The sequence below is a fragment of the Halichoeres trimaculatus genome, unplaced genomic scaffold (assembly GCF_033239565.1).
Source record: "Halichoeres trimaculatus isolate MK-OKI-2021-1 unplaced genomic scaffold, fHalTri1.1 fHalTri1_scaffold_2, whole genome shotgun sequence".
NCBI lineage: Eukaryota > Metazoa > Chordata > Actinopteri > Labriformes > Labridae > Halichoeres > Halichoeres trimaculatus.
The window spans coordinates 15235396-15256511 of record NW_027437180.1 but is presented as its reverse complement, the minus strand read 5'-3'; the positions used below and the strand labels follow the sequence as shown (position 1 = coordinate 15256511).

The window sequence follows — 21116 nt, the reverse complement described above, 5'->3', positions numbered from 1 at the left end:
TTGAACTTTTATAGGAAAACAAAAGAAAAAACAATCTTCATTGCACAATGAGATAGAACAGGGTGAAATATAAACTGCCTGATTTCTTGATGTATTGTGCCTAGGATAAGAACTTTTCTCCATCTAGATTCAAAAGTCAAAGTTCAGCCGTTGTGAAAAACAAAAGTATGGTGTAATCTATAAAAGTAAAGCAGGCTTATGTTTGCACTTGAATTCAAATGTTAATTTTAAAATAATTCTAAATAGCAAGTCACTCTTATATAATGAAGACATAGAGCTGCAGAATGAAGTATGTGTCAGATTGTCTTCCTTTTAGTCAGTCAGCTGTTCATCGTTGATGAATGCTTATATGGACTCAGGTGTAATATTCAGGCATCTGTGGCTTGCTTTTAGTGTAAATGTCAGTGCTGTGATGGGGTGAGGTCCAGTAACCTAACTGCTTTCTCACCATCGGCGGTAGAAACAGAGACTTTAATCTAACTCTATCCTTCTATCTTCACTCATTCTTTTGAGGACTATTTCCCTAAGTTTCCCTTTTAATTCCAGGACAACACAGCAGAGACAGGACATCTTTAAAAGGGAATAACATGGGTCCATGCTCTCACCAGTCAGCTAAATTGGGCTTTTCATCAGACATTTTCAGGGGTTTCAGAGTTTCTCATCCCCTGACAAAGTGGTAATTGTTTTCCATTAAAGTTTATGGTTGTAACTAAAATTTATTTTGTTGTTATTGCTTAACGAACCTGGAAATCTGTTTTGTTTCATTTCTTTCTCTCAGCCTGTTGCTCTGTTCATGTTAACAGATTTCATGTAGGAGGAAGAGGTATGGTGGGTGCCACGAGGCGGGATAAAAAAACAAACCAAGATATCTGAAAGCTTGTAAGATTATCATGACAGTGGATAGTTATTTCTTAAATTGCACAATTCACAAAAGTAACCCCTCCGGTAGGCTCGAAATTCAGGATTTGTTTTTGTAATAATACTGTCTGAGCCTTAGATTGTTTGGGCAGCAGTGGCCTCATAGCTGGAGGAACTTGTCTACCGATTGGGGGATCAGCAGTTTGAATCTCTGGCTCATCCAGCATTATTTTCACTGTGTTCTGTAAAAAAGTGAGCGATCAGAAAAAGACAGGTTTGGAGTCACTGTATTCAGATATGAAATAAAGGAAATGTTACCAGAAGTCTTGTGCCCTTTGAGTGATCATAGGACTAGTATGGCAGTCTTGATGTATAAATGAAGGCCATACCATATTGATAGAAATGAAAAGAAAGTATTGCAAATTGGTTTTATAAACAGAGACTGGTAAAAGGAAAGTGTTTCATAGACAGCTGACAGTTTTTCCAAGCTCTATGCTGAGGTTTGATTAAAGGCTGACAACAGGTTATTATGGCTTAATAACTCTTTGGATTGATTCACTGGCTCTTTGTGTGATCCTGTGCTGCAAAGAGTTTGCTAAAGCTAGATTTGCTTGTAATAACTCCAGGAGCTGAATATTTAGCTCTTAAGAGAGTCCCTGCTATATACAAGATAAGAATATAGATTATTTCTTCTTACTTTCTGAGATAATTGGTGATCAGATTGTAGGACTGTGAGTTTAACTTTTAAAGAACGAACTAAACACATATTTGATAAATGCAAGCCACCTTTAAAAGTGCTAGGGTGATTAATTAAAAGAGAGGTTAGTGCCCCCCCCCCCCCCCCCCCCCCCCCCCCCCCCCCCTTTCATAACATGGATATAAAGTAACAATGCCGAATGTCCTAATAAATGTTTGCAGTTTTTTAAACCTCTACACATTTATATGTTGTAGAAATCATTCAATCTGTGTGTGAACTGCTCAAAACCGTCCTTCCTGGAAATAGCACAAGACAAGATCTTCTCAAGATTTGCTGATAAGACGTCCCAACCAGTGGCGTTTTCTCCCAGGCTAAGGGAAGCTATGCTTCCTCTCTTTTTTCAGACTGTAGCTGTGATTTAATGAAAATACTCCTTTTAACATTTTCAATAATTCTTCTGTGTTTCGTCACTGTCATCTCTTCTTTCCTTAGTGGTGAAAATACGATATTGCACACTGTTGTCTCCTAGGAGGCCAGGCAGAGTTGGCGTCCCTTGGTAAAAAAAACAAAAACAAAGAAAACAACAAGAATGATTAACCAATCAGATGAGGCTGCAGTCATGACACTGCTCACCTGTAATTGGCCAAGACTGTGTGAAGGGAAGCCACCCCATCTTTGGGCTCAAACATATCAAATCACAGTATCGTCATCATCAAGCCACTGAACAAAATCAGGGAGATTAGCACATTAGCAGTGTGCATAAGCGGCTGGTTGTGTGTTTGAGTGGGCGGTTAAGTAAATAAATTAGATATTTAGGCTAAGTCAAGAGGACAATGTACGTGTGTGAATGAGTGAATGAGGGTGAGAGAGTGAAAGGGAATGTGTCTGTGTTCAAAGTGTCGGTTACATAACAAGCGTGTATAAGTAAAATGAGCGCTCTCTGGGCGCTCTTAATAGGTCATTCCATTGCATAAAACAGCAATATATACAAGCTGCAACATAGCCTTTTATGTACCCCACTCCCTAAAAAAACATTCAGATTTTGAGGCTTTGTCTTACTTGGCTTTCTTAAAAAAAAAAAAAATCCCCACACCACGCCACTGGTCCCAACTGGTTTATAACATGTTGAAGGGACAGGCCTCAAACACAAAGGACTGCTAATAGCTCCACCAATGACAGGCCTCACCTGGGCTGCTCAATCAGAGAGTAGGGGGCTTGTAAGAGCAGAGAGCCTTAAAAAGACGCCAGCTGGAACTAAATGTTTCCAATAGAGGCTGAAATAAAGGTTTTCTGAAACACCGCTGAGAGAGAATTTGGGATTTTTTTTTCAGTCAAAATCATGTAAAGCTGCCACGAGGTAATGGGTGGACTGTACAAGGACTAAAATAAGCACAATACCCCATTTTAGGGTGATATGTTATTTTATCAAATAGAGTCAAATTAATATACCTTAAGCTTTAGGTTATTATTTTATTATACCGGTACAGCAGTAAGAACCAGCTTGTTCATGTGATGCAGTTTATCATATGATTATCATAGAAAAGGGTGCATTCAATGATAAGATTACATTTGAAATAGATGTAAGTTTCGTCATAAACACAGATAACTGAAACAACCTCATATCCAGTGATTTTGAGTTGACTGAACCTGAGCTCCCAGAACAAAGCACCATCATTATCCGTATTGAACTTTAAATGTCCAATAACAGCATCACTTTTCCCAGAAGAGCCTTCATTTTGTGTGCACCGCACTGCTGTACTCCTACTGAACCGTTAAAGTATTGGGAAACAGAATGCCTTGGATGAATGGGTTTAATACATTATTGATGACCGGCTGGTTTGTTGGTTTGTATGAGACAGTCCTTGGAGAGTTTCGGCGTAGCGCCATTTCAAAGAGACCAGTGCCTTGTTTCATCTCCTGTTGCTTAAGCTCAACCAGAGCAGTGCCAGGGAGCTGTGATTTAAAAAGACACACACACACACACACACACACACACACACACACACACACACACACACACACACACACACACACACACACACACACACACACCTACACACACCTACACACACACACACACACACACACACACACACACACACATAGAGAATTCACACACGGATACTATAATGCCAGAGCTGAGGTGTCATGCTAGTTTTATTCTTTATGCTCTCTGGGGCATGTGCATGCTCAGTGGCTATGGTTAAAGCCACTTAATATGGCTAACCACATGGATACACACACACACACTCACAGCCACCACGAGGTGTAAGTATGGTGTTTGATTCTTAATAGTCTCACAGGCATGATGTTTGTTTGGTCACCTCAAGCTTTTGTCAGAGTCTGTATGGGACCTTGCTCCTGAAGGGCTTCTTTTCCCGCACATGAACAGCACGACCGGGAGCGCCTTGGCTCACGACCAAACCAACGACACGCACACTCAGAAAGATGAAAAAATCATGCACATGCACTTAGGAGATCATCTCATGAAATTCATGCTCCAGAAAAGATATTCACAGTAAAGGCCTACATGAAAAAACATCCAAATACCAGACTTGCCCACCAGCAGGTTTTAATCAAACAAACATGACCTCATGGGAGCACATCTCAGGCTTTATGCATGTGTGTGTGTGTCCATCCCAGCTGTGCAATTAAAGACCTCTACTGATATTACCAACAATCAAGACAGTGCTTCAAGTTACTCCAGTTGTGAACAGATTTGACAAAACATCCAGATTAAATCAGCCTATTCAAGTGGTGCTTCCAGCATCAACAGGCATCAAGAGGGATTTATGTAACCCAAATAATTAGACTTAATTTAAGACCCAGTTGCTAAAAAGACATGTTTAATATGTTTGGATTATTGTTTGGTTTATGATTTGTTTAGCTTACAGATATATTGGCACCACAGTAAGAGAATTTCTGATCTTCCCTCAGTTTATTCACAAATAAAGAGCTGATGGTGTTTGGCTCAGGTGTTGTTGCAGAGTATTATTTTCTATCACAGGCATCATCTTACAACAGCTTCAACATGTGTTGCTCAAGACTAATTAACCTGCTTTTATCAGAAAAGATCATTGACTGTAGACAGCTCTGCTGTCACTGAAATAGTGAGTTTTAATTGTAAGTTAAAGCAAAGAATCATATTCATCTACATTTCTTCACCATATATTGATGCTTGACTCTGTGCTGAGTTTGTAAAGTTGAAATAAAAAACTAGGCTTAAATTTAGTAACTCTAATTCTGAGCCAAAGTGGAGCTGGAACTTGTGAGGCATCTACTACAAAGAAAGTTCAACATGCAGAACATTTTTTGGCTGGCTTCACGAAGACTAACAACAGTAATTATACAAAAAAAAAGTCATTCCTCAGGGGTAATCAGCTCTGTAAGTCTGATAGGTTTTTCCAAACTAGCCATGAGCGTGTCAACACAAAAGAGACTGCGTTTGCGTCTTATGATCACTCACAAACATGGACAGGTCTACTGCCAGAAAAGCAGCATATTTTACAAAGTCAGTCCAAACCAAACAATCAAAAAGATAATAAGTTTAACACATTATTAGAGCTAAAATGAACATTGCTGCTGCTGCTGCCAAATGCAGACGAGACAGTTGGTGAAAAATCTCAAACTGCGAGAATGGTTTAAATTATTCAACTTTAAATATCTGCTCACCATTAGGACACAGCAGAACCAGCTATAATCACACCCGTGTTGTGATTGAACACCTATGCTGTGGTTCTGATGCATTTTAAAAGGATTCATTTTGATTAAGAGTGGGCAGTGCTAATGAGAGGATCTGAGGATGAATGGGTAGGAGGAAGTTCTGTTCATGAAAAATAACTCAGGGAAGCTCATTTACAAAAAAAAAAGAGAGAAATGGTTTTGAACAAGTTAATTATTCTGGGCCGCAAACTTACAAAATTTAAACCTGTGAGTTATGCAATTTAATCGTTAATAACTTTGTGAAGTAAGCTGAGATGGTTCCTGCTCTATGTGTGAAGTCACATGCAAAAGATCTGTGTTTTAGATGTACAGCACTCTTATGGAATAATAACTTTATATTTCCCTTAGAGCTGCAACATCAATGGTGTCAAACAGACTTGGAAAATAAATACCACATAAAAAAAGAGACTAAAGAAACCAAAAGCTCCACGCAGGTTATTTTCATATTCTCACTGAACTTATTTTTGATGTTGAAATCGGTTGAGAAGTGAAAATTTTGATGTCGTTTCACAGGAAAATCTGTATCACAAGGATATGTTGCAATGTATCAGAGTGTTCAATAAAAAACAATAAATAATAATAGCTGGACATGCTCTTGCAGTTTAATGATTTGAGACAGCTGCTTAACATTGTTAGCCACTGTGTTGTCCATCCACCAGTTATCGATCAGCAATGTATATCTGCACTCAAGGGGTCTGTGTATGCTGCATGGTCTTCTTCATCTTTAATGAGGGAGTGGATGTTTAAAACTACTTCTTTATGATGTCTCTCACACTTCTTGTTTACATCCAACTGCACAGCTGCTTTTATCATCTGCATGAAAAACAGACTTAAATGAAATTCTTTGCATATATGCTTCAAAACAATACACAGTTAAATAACCTTAAATAACCAATTTTCACCTGTAAAACAAACTATTACTTTACATTACAAATTTCTGTCAGCAACGTAAAAATCTGCAATTACAGCACAGTCTGAGCACCTCTAGATTCTATTACCCAAAGTAAGAAAGCCTCATTGAAGTGTCTATAATTACATTTGCTTCTTAGTTACTGCCTTGGGAAATCGCTTTTTCTCAAATTTATGTTGTGAGGCTCACCTCATAAATGAGATCTTTTGGAAATTTAGTTTTTAAGTACCTGAGTTTCTGCTGCCTTTGACAAACAACAAATCCATAAACCTTTTTTAAATTTAAAAGCTGAGTGTATATGAAGTGTACTGAAGACGAGTGCAGCAGGATATTTCTCTGTTGTAAGAGTAATCATTTCCTGCAGTGCTGAAATTTTACCCTGTGATTCACACGCATAAAGGACATGTCATTTAGGTAGGCACTAGTAAGACTGGGAAGAATGACATGGAGGTGGCAGAAAGAAGCAAAAGGGACACACATTTCTACCAAGGACAAATTTTGCAACGACACATACCGAGAATGAAATTTCATTTCCCAGTGACCATCTGGGTCCGCTGCCACCTACCAACCAAAAGACTGTTACTACTCGAAATAAGGCAGCAAATCTGACACTTCAGTGGGATTTTTTGACTTAATTTAGAAAGACAATTTTAGCTGAATACCATATTTAGGGGGTGTTATTTTGAGTCCAAAAGGAAATGCTTATGAAGAGTTGAACCCACAGGAGACCATTTTTCAGCACCTGTGCTTAAACAAAACAAAATAAAGAAATTCATTCATTCTGTGGACAAGGTGCCAGAGAAGCCACAGAGCCTTTATTCAAGAAGACCTTAGGTTTCAACATCTTTCTTTTTTTAAACAGAAGTGCCATGGAGCACATTAAATTCCTGAACAAGGAAACATTGGTGAGAGATGAAGTGGTTTTGTAATTCAGATCAAACTAAAAAAGGTGCCATGACTTTATCTGTGGTGCTGTTGGAGCCACACTGACAGCTGCGCTCTGAAAGATTAAGTAAACTTAGACTCTCGTTCATAGTTTCTATCAAAGTACTTTCCACACTGAGCCTTTTTTCAGAAGTTTGAAGCCTTTGCCAATACCAAAGTACAAAATCCAATTTATTTCTTGTTGGACCTTTCAAGGTTTGATTGATTAAATAACAGAAAAAAGAGTCTTGTACACATGTTGTATTATTTGAAATGTCTTTCAAATCTTCCAGGCTCTAAAAATCTCCATCAAAACGTATCAAACCTACCTTCTGACATTTATCAATGTAAAAAAAAAAAAGGTTAACATAATTAACATCACTAACTCAAATGTCAGAAATTAATTAGAAATAATGAATGAAAACTCATGAGGACAATGCGACCACACATTACCCAAACCTGGAGGCATGTTTCGTATAGGGTGACCATACATCCCGTTTTGCCCAAACATGTCCTCCTTTCAGTCATCCGGGTTTTGCTCAACATGTTCTGCAGACCACTAATATTTATAGTGAAGCGTTGCACAGGGACACTGGTGTTATTCTGATGTACCTACGATGTTGAGCGTGTACACTACATGCGTCATGATGCTGAAGACCGAAGGCGCCATTTCTCTCAGATCAAAACAGAAATCATGCTTGGACTGCCAAAATGTAGCTTTCAAACAGAAAATGCAGAAGTGAACATGTACTTTTACAGACAAACTGCAGAAAAGTACCCTTCTTTTCAGCCTTCAACGTGACCAGTAGGACGCACTGTGTCATGTCTGCAAAGTTGATGTAGTGCAGTTTAAACCAGAGTCAAAGTCCTTTTATCCTTGAAGATACTTATCGAATAAAGGCTGTTTTGATTCTGAAGCTGGTACACAGCAAATCTAGGAAGTAAAGCAGAGAATCGTAAAAGAGTTAAATTTCTGGAGTGTATTCAAACATTTAGACTCCAGCCTGTGATAGGGAGTTCATTTATGTGTGTTAAAAAAATTACTTCACAAAGTGTTTTGGGGGGCGTCATTCATCTCTTCTTTAGGGTTCATTCATAACGGGAGTGTTGCAGCAAACAGCCAGTGCTCGATGAGACTTCGTCGAGCGACAGGTAAGAGTGATATTTTACCTCTTAAACCAGTATGAAAATGTAAATAATTATCTATTCATGTAATTAAGAAACACTTGGTGCGACTAACTCTCCTGAGGAAGAACTTCAATTTAATAGGCTATTGACCTCTTAGGGACATGTTAAATATAAGATCCTCTAGCAAGGGACCTGAAAATACTGGAAACAAAAGGAGTAGTACTTCCATTTTCTGAGTTTAATGTCCGTGGCACACTTTCAGAAATCACTGGAGATAACTTGGGCAAGCACAGCATTCTGGGGTTCATAGAGTCATTTAGTGTAGACCATTTCTGTAAATTTTGTATCATTGATAAATCTGCAGTCCAGTTTTCTCAGAAGACAATCCATGCATGGTTTTGGGATCACCAGTCATAGAACAGAATGGAACAGAATACAATAGAATACAATAGAATGCAATAGAATATAATACAATGGAATATAATTACTTGATTGATCCCAAACTGGGAACTTACTCCTGTATGACAAACATTATACTACTTTGGTAGATGATCCAACCATAACTTCTTCATCTAGAATCAAAATAAGGAGCACGCTGAATAACTTGCAATGTAGCCAAAAATTATGCTGTTGATATCATGCAAGATATTTTGGAAGGGGTTGGTCAATATGAGATCAAATTACTGTTTGAGTATTTCTTTGAAAACTTCATTTCCAAATAGGGTCTGTTAAACACAATCTATGCTTTCAGTTATGGCTTATACTTGAGAAAAACAAACAAACAAAACAAAAAAAGCCAACAAATGCAAACTGACTGTGTGGGACATGGAATAGGGTTAAATGCATCATAAACGCTGTGTTTGATCACAAATAACACATTTGCTATTTGGTGACTTGGTAACAGATGATGGTTTGCATTAGCATTCAATGCTCTTATTGTTGAACATTGTCAACATTGTTTTCTCAAACCTGAAATACGCCAGATACTTCTGAAGTACGATCCTGTTGCACTACGTCTTGACTGGGTCTGTCAACTTACTCTGGCTGCGTGTTGGGGGATGGTACTTGAGGAATGCACTTTTTTTTCCGTGCGAGGAGCATTTAAAAGACAGCAGCTTATACAAGGTGTTTCAGAAAGGGTGGTACAGTGAAAAACACGATACCACCCTTTCACATTATTGCTCACATGCAAGATGTGTATTTGATATGTGATGTTTTTGACAACAGAAGTATTTTGCTGACATTGAGTTGTTACACTGGATACGTCATCATTGTCTACTGAGTTGCAGGACACCCATCCGGTCACGAAGCATAATACAGTTGACATAGCAGAAGGCAGCCAAACCACACTGGCTTCCAGATCAGAATCTGGCTTATTTCCAAATAGAGTTACAGAAATGAGGAATTCCCCACATTGTTTTGGTGCTGCTGTATAATACTGTGCATTGAATCTGGTCGGTATACTTGATAATGAGGAAGTGTCAGAATACTAAGGTGGTCCAGGTGTCAAGCTTGCACGGTAAAATTGAGCAATATAAAATGTAAACGATGCAATGTAACTGACTTTTTGTTCCCTGTCCGCCTGTGTCTGCAGGTGTCGAGGCTTTAAATAAAGACACCTTATGCATGGAGCCCCATTGTAGCCACTCAGGGGGTGTAACATAATCCTTTGGCCATGAACCAGCATTATTTCACAGTATTAACTTGATATGATGAAATCCAGACAACACAGCAAAAAAAATATTAATCTCTGAGTGACATTCTCCAGCCAATCCTCTTGTAGAATCAAGTTATAAATCACATCTCTACCACCATGCAAATAATTTCAACTTTGCAGGGAGCGTGCTACAAAGAAGTGGCTCTGTTATGCAGCTTGCTGTTCTCCAGTGGAGAACTGCACCGGATGATAAACTGATCAGGGAGTTTTCCCACTGGAAAATGTGCCGAGCACTGGCTGATAAGCTCTACTGGTTGATTGGCCTATTCCCTGTTGAATTGATTAGACTCACAGACTTGTTTAAACCCTCAGGTAAGAAAGTCTTTGGTGATGTTTAGGAGAGGAAGTGATCATCTTAAGTGTGTTGTGCTGCAGTAATTGAGTTCACACATAATTGGCTGCAGCAGCAAAACAACCCCCTCAAACTTGGCAGAGAGATGGGGAGGAGATGCAGTACTGAGTGTAGTGTTATATAGACTGCCGTGCTTAATCTACAACTTTTAGAATTCATGTCTCATTTGAAGTTTCCTTGTGTACTTTGGTATAAGCAGGATCATCAATCACGGATATACATGTCTTGCCTTTACCGAGTTAGCTTTCCTATAAAATAAAGACAAAGCAAACACATAAAAGACAGAAAAAAAGAAGAAACTTTGTGAACTTTGATGGATTGTCTCCTGCAGAGTAGCTCCTGTGTTTTTCATAGTCAATATTTTTTGCTTTTGATTTAGAGTGGCAGCTCTGTGCCTGTTTTCCAAAGAGCACAAACTCTGCCCACCACCCTAATGGGAGTTTGTGGGCAGAGTTTATATGAGTGCACCCAGCAAGTAAAGTCAAGGGTAGGCGGAAACTGGTGACTACAGTAACAAGCCACTTCAGCCGGTCAACAGCCCTATTAATCTCTGTCTGATTCGGGCGCTCCTGTTTCAACAGTGGAGATTATGCTCATCTATCACCAGGCTCATGTGATGTCACACTCATATCCGCCGGCACACACATGATAGCAGATTCACATTTTCCAAGAGTAACTGCACTCCTTGTCCACCCCATTTCACTCATTTCACTCTCTGACAGACCCCTGATGTCTGATGCTGGAACCAATTTATTGTTCAGCACCAGGTGGATTTGTAAGTTCTTTGAGGTTAAGGCTGCATAAAGGGTAAGGCTGCATAAAGGGAAATGGATTTGATTGTGACAAAATAATTCTGATACAACAGGAAAAAAAACCTTTCAACAGTTAATAAAGTATCAGTAAATAAAAAACATTTAGTACAGAAATTCTAAAATCAGATGCAGAATTTTCTGTCTCTTTATTGAAAAAAACAAACCACTCCAGTGTGTCACACAATCAAAGAACCTCTGCATCTCTGACTCACCAGGCTCCCCTCCTATTTTCCATTAGGCCGTATAAACAACACACAGAAGCCCTGATGTGTGGTGCAAAGAAGTAACTGGGCCTTCACTTAAGGACTCGACTAGAGAACGATGAAAACAAGTTGACTCTCACCTGTCAGAGACAGACATCGAGAGAAAAGGACAGCACTTGTGTTTGAGAAAGGCAGAAAAAAAGGAGTTAGCAATAACTGTGGTGATTAATTCAGAGAGGGAATCACACAACATGGACATTTATTCAGACCTGTGTCATCATCCAGACCAGCTTTGGTTTGTGGCCTTTGGAGTCAGGCCAAAATTTCTGTCATATTTATTATACTCAGATTTTTCCAATTAAACAAACATTGTAGAGATTTTCTTTAAAGCTCCTGTGAAAAAGGTTTTAGCTGTTTATGAAACAGATTGTAATTTATGTGACATAAAAAAGCAAACTGTAAGAAGATTTGATGTTTGAAAGTAAGCCTTTATATCTTACCACTGTGGTGGGGTACGTGCCATAAAGAGTAGCTGACACTTTTAGAGGAAAGGATTCTTAGTGAGTGATATATTTGACTGTAAAAGAAGCACAAGGAGATTTGATGTTAGTTAAAAGCCTTTTTAGGATAATCCTTGTGGTGTTAATTGCAGAGACATATTTTGTGGGAATCAGAAGTGTTTTCTGGGATAAAGACACAATTTTCTATGAGCCTCATTACCCACGGTAATGACCTGTGGTAAGGGCATGACATTGGCTAAGACATATGTTTGTTCAGGAAGTAAACGAATAACAGATCTCCCTTTCAGCACTTCTTTTCTTTGCAGAATAAAACTTCCAGAAACAGGGTAATGCATTTATCAAAAGTTATGAAAGGCGATTGTTTGAAATGTGAACACACACAGTTTTGTGAACTCAAGTTTGTTTATTCTACAAAACTAACCTAGCCCTAGTAGCCCTTGCTTTATCATTACCCTCTTTACAGGTCACATATGCACTCATGTCAATGAAGTTCTAGTAGTGCCTGTACTCTCTTCCTGAAAACACTAGTTTTAACCCAACAAACTTCTCTTGACTTACCATTGGTTGCATCTTGTTCTCTTGTGTGGCTGTCTGCAATGAGTTGAGGTTTGTAACAGCCACATCAACTTACCAGAACTCTGGCACTGATTGACTTACCATGAAACTGTACTTGAGCCAATCATTGCTTATAGGGATGTCCTGATACAGATTTTTTCACCTCCGATCTGATCCGATTATTTTCATGATATGTTTGCCAATCTGATACCTTTCTCTGTTAAATCCTGTGCTCCGCTGGGTGATTCCGTTGTAAATGATGTATCATACTTGTATTAAAGTGAGCCCTGGTGGTACCTCCTCGAGGAACACTCACTTTACAAATGTTTCAGACGCTGTTTTACTATCATTGCTTTCTTAAGAGAAGTAGTCCCACATAGCAGACATGTTTGCAATGTGGTTTGATTTACAGCAGTCATAGAGCAAGACAGTACTGACAACACGTGAAAACTGGATCAGTCCTGATCACATAATGAAATCCATTGCTATCTGATCCTCCAAAAATGGCCATACTGTGCGCTAATACCAATCTGTGTATCAGATTGGGACATTCCCCAATTACTTATGTGTCTGTCAACCATCCTCCCTCACAAAAAAGGACAGTAATAGAACTAATTTGGATAACATGTTACTAGAGACAATAACAGTGAAATGACCAATCTTGGTGCCTTCAATCTCATGGTAAACTTTTGGTTATGGACAAGCATTTATATAAAAGTGAGACAATTTCAAGATCACCCATAAAGATCTCAGAGTGCCTTTGAAACTGCTTTTTTATTAACACAGTAACATTAGTAAAGACTCTTTTGCCCACAGGGGGTGCTAAAACTAGCTTAAACCTTAAGTTCCTCACAGAAGCTGAAATTTGATGTTTCATTGAGCCTTACATCATGTGACACAGTGTATTGATATTTGAAGAGGACAAGTCTGGCAATTTATTACAAGTCCTGGTACGCCGTGGGGTTAGAACAATTCCATGGTGTTCCTGCTCTGTATAACAGTGCTAACAGCACTTATTTTAGTTGGAAAAAATGCTCTAAAAGATGCCGTCATCTACAGGGCATGTGGGTTTTTCATACACAGTGATCTTTTTGATCATCAAATCTCATCTCTAATTGAACATCTGAAGGGAGTTATCCAGCAACACTCTCCTCAACGTTCTTCAAAACACTGGATAAAAGTTAAACCCTATAAAAATAGTTATCCATCATAGTAGAGATAGAGATTACTGTACCATGGATCATCTCACTGAAGCAGGGATTCCTTTTGAGAGGCAGGGATGGTTGAGCTGACTTACCTGAAGTGATGTCTTGTCATCCCTTCACATTTTAGAAACAGACTTTTTCATCTCAGCTGGCCGGAGGGGTGTGTCTGTTTGATTGACGGCAGATGGTAGGCTGCCAGAGTGCTGGAGTAGTACCGAAGGGAATGAGAGATAGAGTAAACAAACCTGGGATGTAACTACATGTCATGGGCAGACAGCGTGTTGTTAGCAGCATCGTAGAGTGAGGACCACATAGCGTCTAACTGGACCCAAGTGGCATCAGGAGCTACGTTAACACGTTGTTCAATGTGCTGCCACTGAGCAGCTAATTAGCCATCTTACCTGCAAGGGGACGTTTGCGCGGCACTTTTCCCAGGTGAATGTTTGTTTGGTGGCTTGTTCAACAAGCTGAGAGGCAGGACAAGATGTGTGTTTGTTCATGTTGGTAAGGTAGATAAGAAGGAGACTTCTGCAGGAAAGCTAATGGGGTTTGTTTTTCAGAGCCTGGGCTCTTGTGTGGTGCAGCAGGCTGCCATAGCTCAGTGTAACAGTGTAAACAAGAGGTGCAGTGGATCACAACCTTCCTGGTTCAGTCCAGATCACAGGGTGCATTATTTTTTCTGGCTATTTGGATAAAAGAAACTCTTTTAGGCCTGGATTTTAATGTTAAATCAAACTACTAAAAACATCAATAAAACAGGTAAATCACTTGACAAAAATCAGGGATCTTATTAATTTTTTGTCATGTTTCTGTCTGTAGATTGCTACGCTTGTGGATATGTTACCAAAAATATTTATTGTTTATGCTTTCTGACTCTGTTTGCTTGAGTTTGTGTGAGTGGACTGATGCTTTGTCTCTGACCAGCAGCTCAGAGGGGGAGAGAGACAATCCGGTGCAATTTATGTTAATTTCAATAAATACTGAAGCGGTTCATTTCATTACATTATCCATAAATGTCAGTGTAACCTTTGAATGCTATTGGCGAGGTGCCAAATTACTGCCAGTTATGTTTTCTGAAGGCGCCTGAAAAGACATCTACCTCTCTACAGATGCAGTGATGTGCAATCCTCCTTCTTGGCTTCAATTTCTTCACTTGCTTCAGGTAAAGCAAGTTTCAATTTTTTATTGCACCCTGTGAAGATGAATCTAATACACGCTCGATACAAATTATTGATGGTGGCTTAAGCACATCACAGGTCAGCTCTGACCTGCACATCTTTAACACGACGGGTGATAGTGCTCATGAGAAACAGAAAAACACTACCAATCCTGGCCACGGGTGTCACTGCAATCAACACCAAATGTTGAATCCTCAAAGCGCCTTTAAATATGACTATTGTTTCCCTTTCTCACTCCAGGGGCTAATTTCAGCGTAACAACTGGGATGTTCTGCAGATGTGCTGTCATGTTACAAAGAAGCCAGATGAAGCCCGACTGGCTTCAACTGTATGTCTAAATGACTAAGACCGTGTTTCAACAGCCAGATGAGTAATCTCCTCCAGAGATGCTTACAACAAAGCCACCTCTGAAACCATGTAATGTTCAGATAAATGAAGACATGTTGAGGCTGTGAACTGCTTGTGGTTTGTCAGCACTCACATTTTTTCACAGGAAAAGAAAAAAAAAGAAAAAAACACTTAAAACAAGCTTTAATGGTGCCTGATGAATACTGAGTAATAATTGCTAGTAATGATTCCTGAGTAATGACAGACTCAACAGAGGAGGAGGGGAGGTGAGAAGGAGGTGGATAGAGATAATTAACAATAGATAATCATTTCCCTTAAGCGTCTCTTTTAATGAGGTATAGCAGTCATTAGACAAAGGCAAAACCTGCAAGAATTTACCACAAAGCAATAAATAACCCTTTTTTACTTTGCTGTAACTTCAAATGGAATTTGATTCCTCTTCAAAAAAGTCAATTTCAGAGTTTCAATGGTTTAATTAGGGAGCAAAGTGTGCACAAACTTGAGTCAGCATTTGTCATCCTCTGAGCATGTTGGAAAAGTTCAAATATCAATACAGATAGGCTACGGAGAGGCTTTGCCTAATTGCAATGAAAACAACCATTTACTTCCAAAGGGTTGATATGTCACCTGTAATCACTTCTCTTTCAGGGAACGAACCATTTCAAGAGGGCTCATAACTACAGTATTGTCTTTATAGCCTAATAACTTCTGTTCTAAACAATGCTGTTTCAATGCCTCTTGAAAAATAATGAACTACACAGTGCATATTCTCCCACTCTGTGCTTCTCTGAGTCATGCAATTAAAAGCTGAAAGCAGAGAGGGCTTGGCTGTTACTGTGTTAGTGAGTTCCGGAGAAAAGGGCACAGTTAATAGAGTATACAGTGTTTGGTTTGGTACTGGAGGCACTGAAGGTACAGCTCGGAAGAGTCACTGTGTGACTAAAGTTTGTGTTCAGTCATTTGCATATTATCACATAATATTGATGTGTTAGCTATTTCATTTCTTATCATACTGGCAAAAAGGGTGAAGTGACTTTTTGTTTATTCTTACATGGATCATCTTGGAGAGTTTCACACGGAAATAAAATACTTCTTTAGTATCTGCACATTAAATACTTAGCTCAGAAATACACCAGATGCATCTGCAGTCCATCTCCACTCTATCACAGCAATGGATCAGATAGCAGTGTGTCCATCTGTGACCCTGGTCTGTCATGTCGTAGGTAATACCCAGCCATCCTATTTTCCCCGGATGTGGAGCTGTCACACATACGTATCAGTGTAGGGAAGATTGAGCAGGACAGGGAGTCTTGACACCCAATATCTTTCAAATTAAAACAAACTGTGTAAAAATCAGTTTGTATTCAGCTTGACTATGACAGTAAACATACATGGAGTGAAGCCAGACCAGGAGTCAACAGGTTTGAGGTTTTACAGCCTAACATGAATGAAGAAAGAGGGGAGCGCAGGGACTTCTCAGTCTGTGACTCCAGCTGTCTGTCTGTCATGCAGCTTGTCAGACCGAGCATGCAACCAGTGCGAGTGAACAAACACAGTCAACAAGTAATGGAACAGTCGGACTGCAGACTTTTCTGGTATTTGAGGCGGTTCACTGTATTGATTATGACACTAAAATTAATTATTTTGTAATTAATTTGTGTGTACATTTACATTTTCTATCTTTTGCACAACCAAAACCAATGCATATCTACTAACATCTCACTAAACCACATTTGGACTGTGCATAATCTACTTGTATGAAGTTCTGAACATTCTGCAGAAACTCAACAACTTGTAGCTGATGTGTTTAAATTAATATATTTATCATGATGTAAAAATAAGAGATTACCTAAAAAAAACACATTAGGGGACACAAGATGAAATTAAAGTTATGAAATGATGCAGAAAAAGAAGAAGATTGTTGCCCAAAATTATTCAAAATGCAGGTTAAGAAATATTTGGGTCTGAAAATGTTATTTTCAGGTTGAGATAGTCTTTAAAATAATGCTGATGAAACCCAGATTCTGATCCGAACATAAAAATAATAATAATGACATATTTTCCCATATTTCTCTCTAATGTAGAACATTTTTCTTGAGAAGAATCAGAGTTCACTGATGTTCATGCAACAAGTAACACAGCATAAAAAACACATCACTTATCATCTATCAAGAGACAGCTGAAGGACATGTGAGGTGTTATTTATAAGTCTATAATGCTAGGACAAGTATGTTTGACAGCAATTGATGACTGTTTTTTGTTTTTATTTACATATCAGAAATAGATATCAGATCATTCAAGTTTTTTGTTTGCTTTTTTTTTTTTTTTTTTTGTGTGGTCACAAATATGGCTCTCTTGGGGGAAAAAATGACATACCTGATTTGGCTTAAGAACGTTAGTTTGGTACAAAAATTGAAAACTGGAAAAAAATAAAAACATACTGAATCTTAAATCTTGTACTCCTATTTACACATAATTTTGAGAGCATAAGTGTATCAAACCCAGAAAAAAGCAGTGCACTCTGATTTCTCAGCTGGAACACCCTGAACAGTCAAAAAGTAGAAGGGGCAGGAACAGATCTTAGCATGGATGACGGTTTAAATGAATGAATAACAGAAGGACACCTGTGAGCTGTTGCAAAATGCTATCATCATGTGATGATTCTGTTCATTTTTGTTTTTGTTGCAGAGTATTTTGCGTTTGTTCTCCTTCCCCCCTCCTCTTTCTTTTTCTTTCTCCTGCAGGTATGTGAGTGGTGGGGGTGTGGCTGGCTCCTCTACTCAGCAGCAGACGAGGCACCTGGCTCCACTCAGATAATCATCTTGTCTATAAAAGCCTGATCTTCACTCATCTACTCTACCAGATAATTCTGTCTTTTTCAGTTCTGTCTCCAAGACTTTTTTCTTCTGTGAATGATTAAGTTGCTTATTTTGCAGTGTATTACTATGCTCTGGAAGAGTTTGCTCTTACCTCTCTTTTTCTTGTGTTCAGATACTCCTGTGTGCCTCACTGTTTCGACAGTAACTTCGCCTGTGTTTCCCGCGTCACCTTGAGGATTACTTTCCTGGCCAGCCAGCTCCCAGCCTTCACTGCCTGCTCTTTTGATCATTAAACTGTTTGTTTTTGCATTGTATACCTGCGTCAGTTTCTGCTTTGGGGTTTGATTTAACTGAAACCTAAGACGTCATTTTCAGTAAGCGCAAAGCAGGAGTGCTCGATTTGAGACAACACTACCCTGTAAGATTTTGTGCACGGGTCTTGTAAGTACAGAGTGTGCACAGCGTATCCCATTAAGACGCAGCCTAAGACTCATCCCATCTGAATGTAAGACTCCATTTGCCTCCAAGGGGTTTAGATAAACTTTATAAGGTTTGCATCTGTGGATATATTGCAACTCTTTGATCAGTGTTACTCAAAGAGGCATGAAGGACTGACTGCAACAAAAGATTGTTTTCCAAGCATCTTGCTGTTCTCTGTATTGTGCTGTTATGTGGGTCGAACACCAAGGCCAGCCGACCAAGCCCTCTGTAGACTGGCACTTGGAACAAAACAATAGCTAATCAGGAAGAATGCTGACTGGAGGGGGAAGTCCAACAAATGCAGGACTTCAAACATATAATTAGATGAACATCAGAAACACAGAACCAAGGTATTGATTTGTGGCAACAATACAAGTGTTTTTTTCTCCAATATGTCTTGTAAAACATACCCATACTAAGTGACAAGGAGAGGAGTTCAACAAAAATTGCTACGGAAATTAAACTCCCAGATTGTAAAGTACAAATGTTTAGCCTGTCACCCACCATGCTATTATTACTGTTCTGTTATTATTTTATTAGTTTTGACAGTAATTGCTGGATAAAATCTGTGTGTGATGCGGTGTGTTGACCACGTCACACACTAGAAGAGAACCAACCACCTCCATCTGTCAGTGTTTGTGTCAGGCTGAACCATGGCTCAACCAAGAGGAACGATCAAGTTTATTCAGAGGCCAAACTGAAACCAGCAAACACCCAACATCAGTGGGTTGGTGTGTCTGTTTTGGTGTCCAGCTGCCTGGACTAACGGACAAATTGATGTTTTAATTGATTTTTTTTTTTTTTTTTTTTTGCTTTTTGCATTTGGATCCAAACAGGCACCCAGCCAGCATTCCCCCCAGCAATACATTCCTCTCTGTTAGCAAAAACATCTCTACCCTGGTAACAAACAAGATGCATAAATAAATCATAAATGGCTCAGATGTTACAATCATGATGCAACTGTTGTGTCTGTCTTCTCTCATCTTCATGTCATTCGGAAACACACACACACACACACACACACACACACACACACACACACACACACACACACACACACACACACACACACACACACACACACACACACACACACAGAAAGATGCTACAGTACTTATTATGTACAAGACATTTCTGTGGGAGTATAGTGTCAAGTGTTTACAAGCACACTGCTCTGTTTTCTCTTTCACATCATACTAAGTTCATTTCATCATTAATGCCTTTCATTTTAATGACAAACACGAACAAATACAGGGGAGCTAAATTCAATGATCAGTCAAAGTAGAACAGGGAAACTGGGAGAAAGAATTTCAGGGAGATAGCATTTTTTTAACTTAGAAAAAAATGTGCACACATGCACACATACACACACACACACACAAACACACACACTACAAAAGCACAAAGAATCTCAGGAGGCAAGAGATTGCTTTGAACTCTATAGTCCCTTTATAGCAACGCTTCCTTTTATATGTGACCCGTCCCCTTAAAGTCTTCCTGCAAATGTTGTATTCCACTATTATCACAAATAAAAAAATGAGCAGAGTTGGGATGGAGGTCAGTCAAAGCACATTGTCCCTGAGGTTTTGAGTCATTTATCATCAACAGTAAATAACTTCAGTGCACTATTTGAGGCTTAAGTGAAGCAATTTAAACACATTTTAATGGGACCACTGGTGCATGGAAATGCTCTTCCTCACAGCAGGAGCAGCTCTTACATCTTACATCTACTGGTGCTCGTCAATAAAATACATTTTTTCTATATCATTAAAGATGCTATGAGGAGGGTCTGTTTTAATTGGACTGCCTCGCCACCTTATGGCCCGGAGTCTCACACACACTGTCATGAAGGCGTGAATTTTAACAAGGCCTGTGTTTTTTTGTTTGTTTGGGGGATTTTTTTGAACAAATTTTCTTTGTTTAAGACAATTTTTTACTGGATACAATGCGATGAGGTAAGGCATTTATCAGAATGGTTACATAGTGCTGTTGTTTGAAATTTGACAACAAGCAAACATAAGTTTGTACTGTACCGCAGTAGCCTGCTAAATGCTACTAGCTACTGGTAGCCTGGTGCTACAACATAACTTTGACATTATCACAAACAACTTAGCCCTTTTAACCTTTATCCTGTGCACCATCACTCTCCCATTCCTGTTTCTTTTTTCTGCTCCTCTGTCCTTTTTCTGTCTGACAGTTAGACTCCTGTGTCCAATATCATAACAAAATCAGTCTAGGAATTTTTTTCCAAGCAGAGAATAACATAGATCTCTTTTCTCACTTCTAAACTTCGTCAGCTGGCGTGGTGTTGTCATAGAGACTTTGACATCACCATATATCAATCCAATCCTGCTCGACACGGTTGGGAAGCTTCGAAGTAGCATTTCAAAATGACCTCTGTACGCGCAGATGATGTCATCTTTAATGGTGGATTATGATCAGGCATTAATCTAGAAAGGAGACTTTTTCGTGACCACTTAGAAACTCCTCACAGCCGCCTTTAAAGAAGAAATAACTTTTTGTCTTCAAACCCTAAAAATGAAATCTGGTAACTTAAATAATTTGAATAGAATCAACTGAAATAAGTTTTAAAAATACAGAAGATTTCAAGTCTTCCGTGAGGTATCTTGATTTATACATTCAAGAGTAGATAAACATGGAATTTTGGCTGATAATAACCCAAAGA

The 21116-nt window shown here is 39.0% G+C and overlaps 1 pseudogene; it reads left to right on the top strand.

The window, feature by feature from the left end:
- Nucleotides 1-18243, top strand: part of LOC141785797 (uncharacterized) — a 63148-nt pseudogene extending 44905 nt beyond the window's left edge.
- The last annotated feature ends 2873 nt before the right edge of the window (nucleotides 18244-21116 follow it).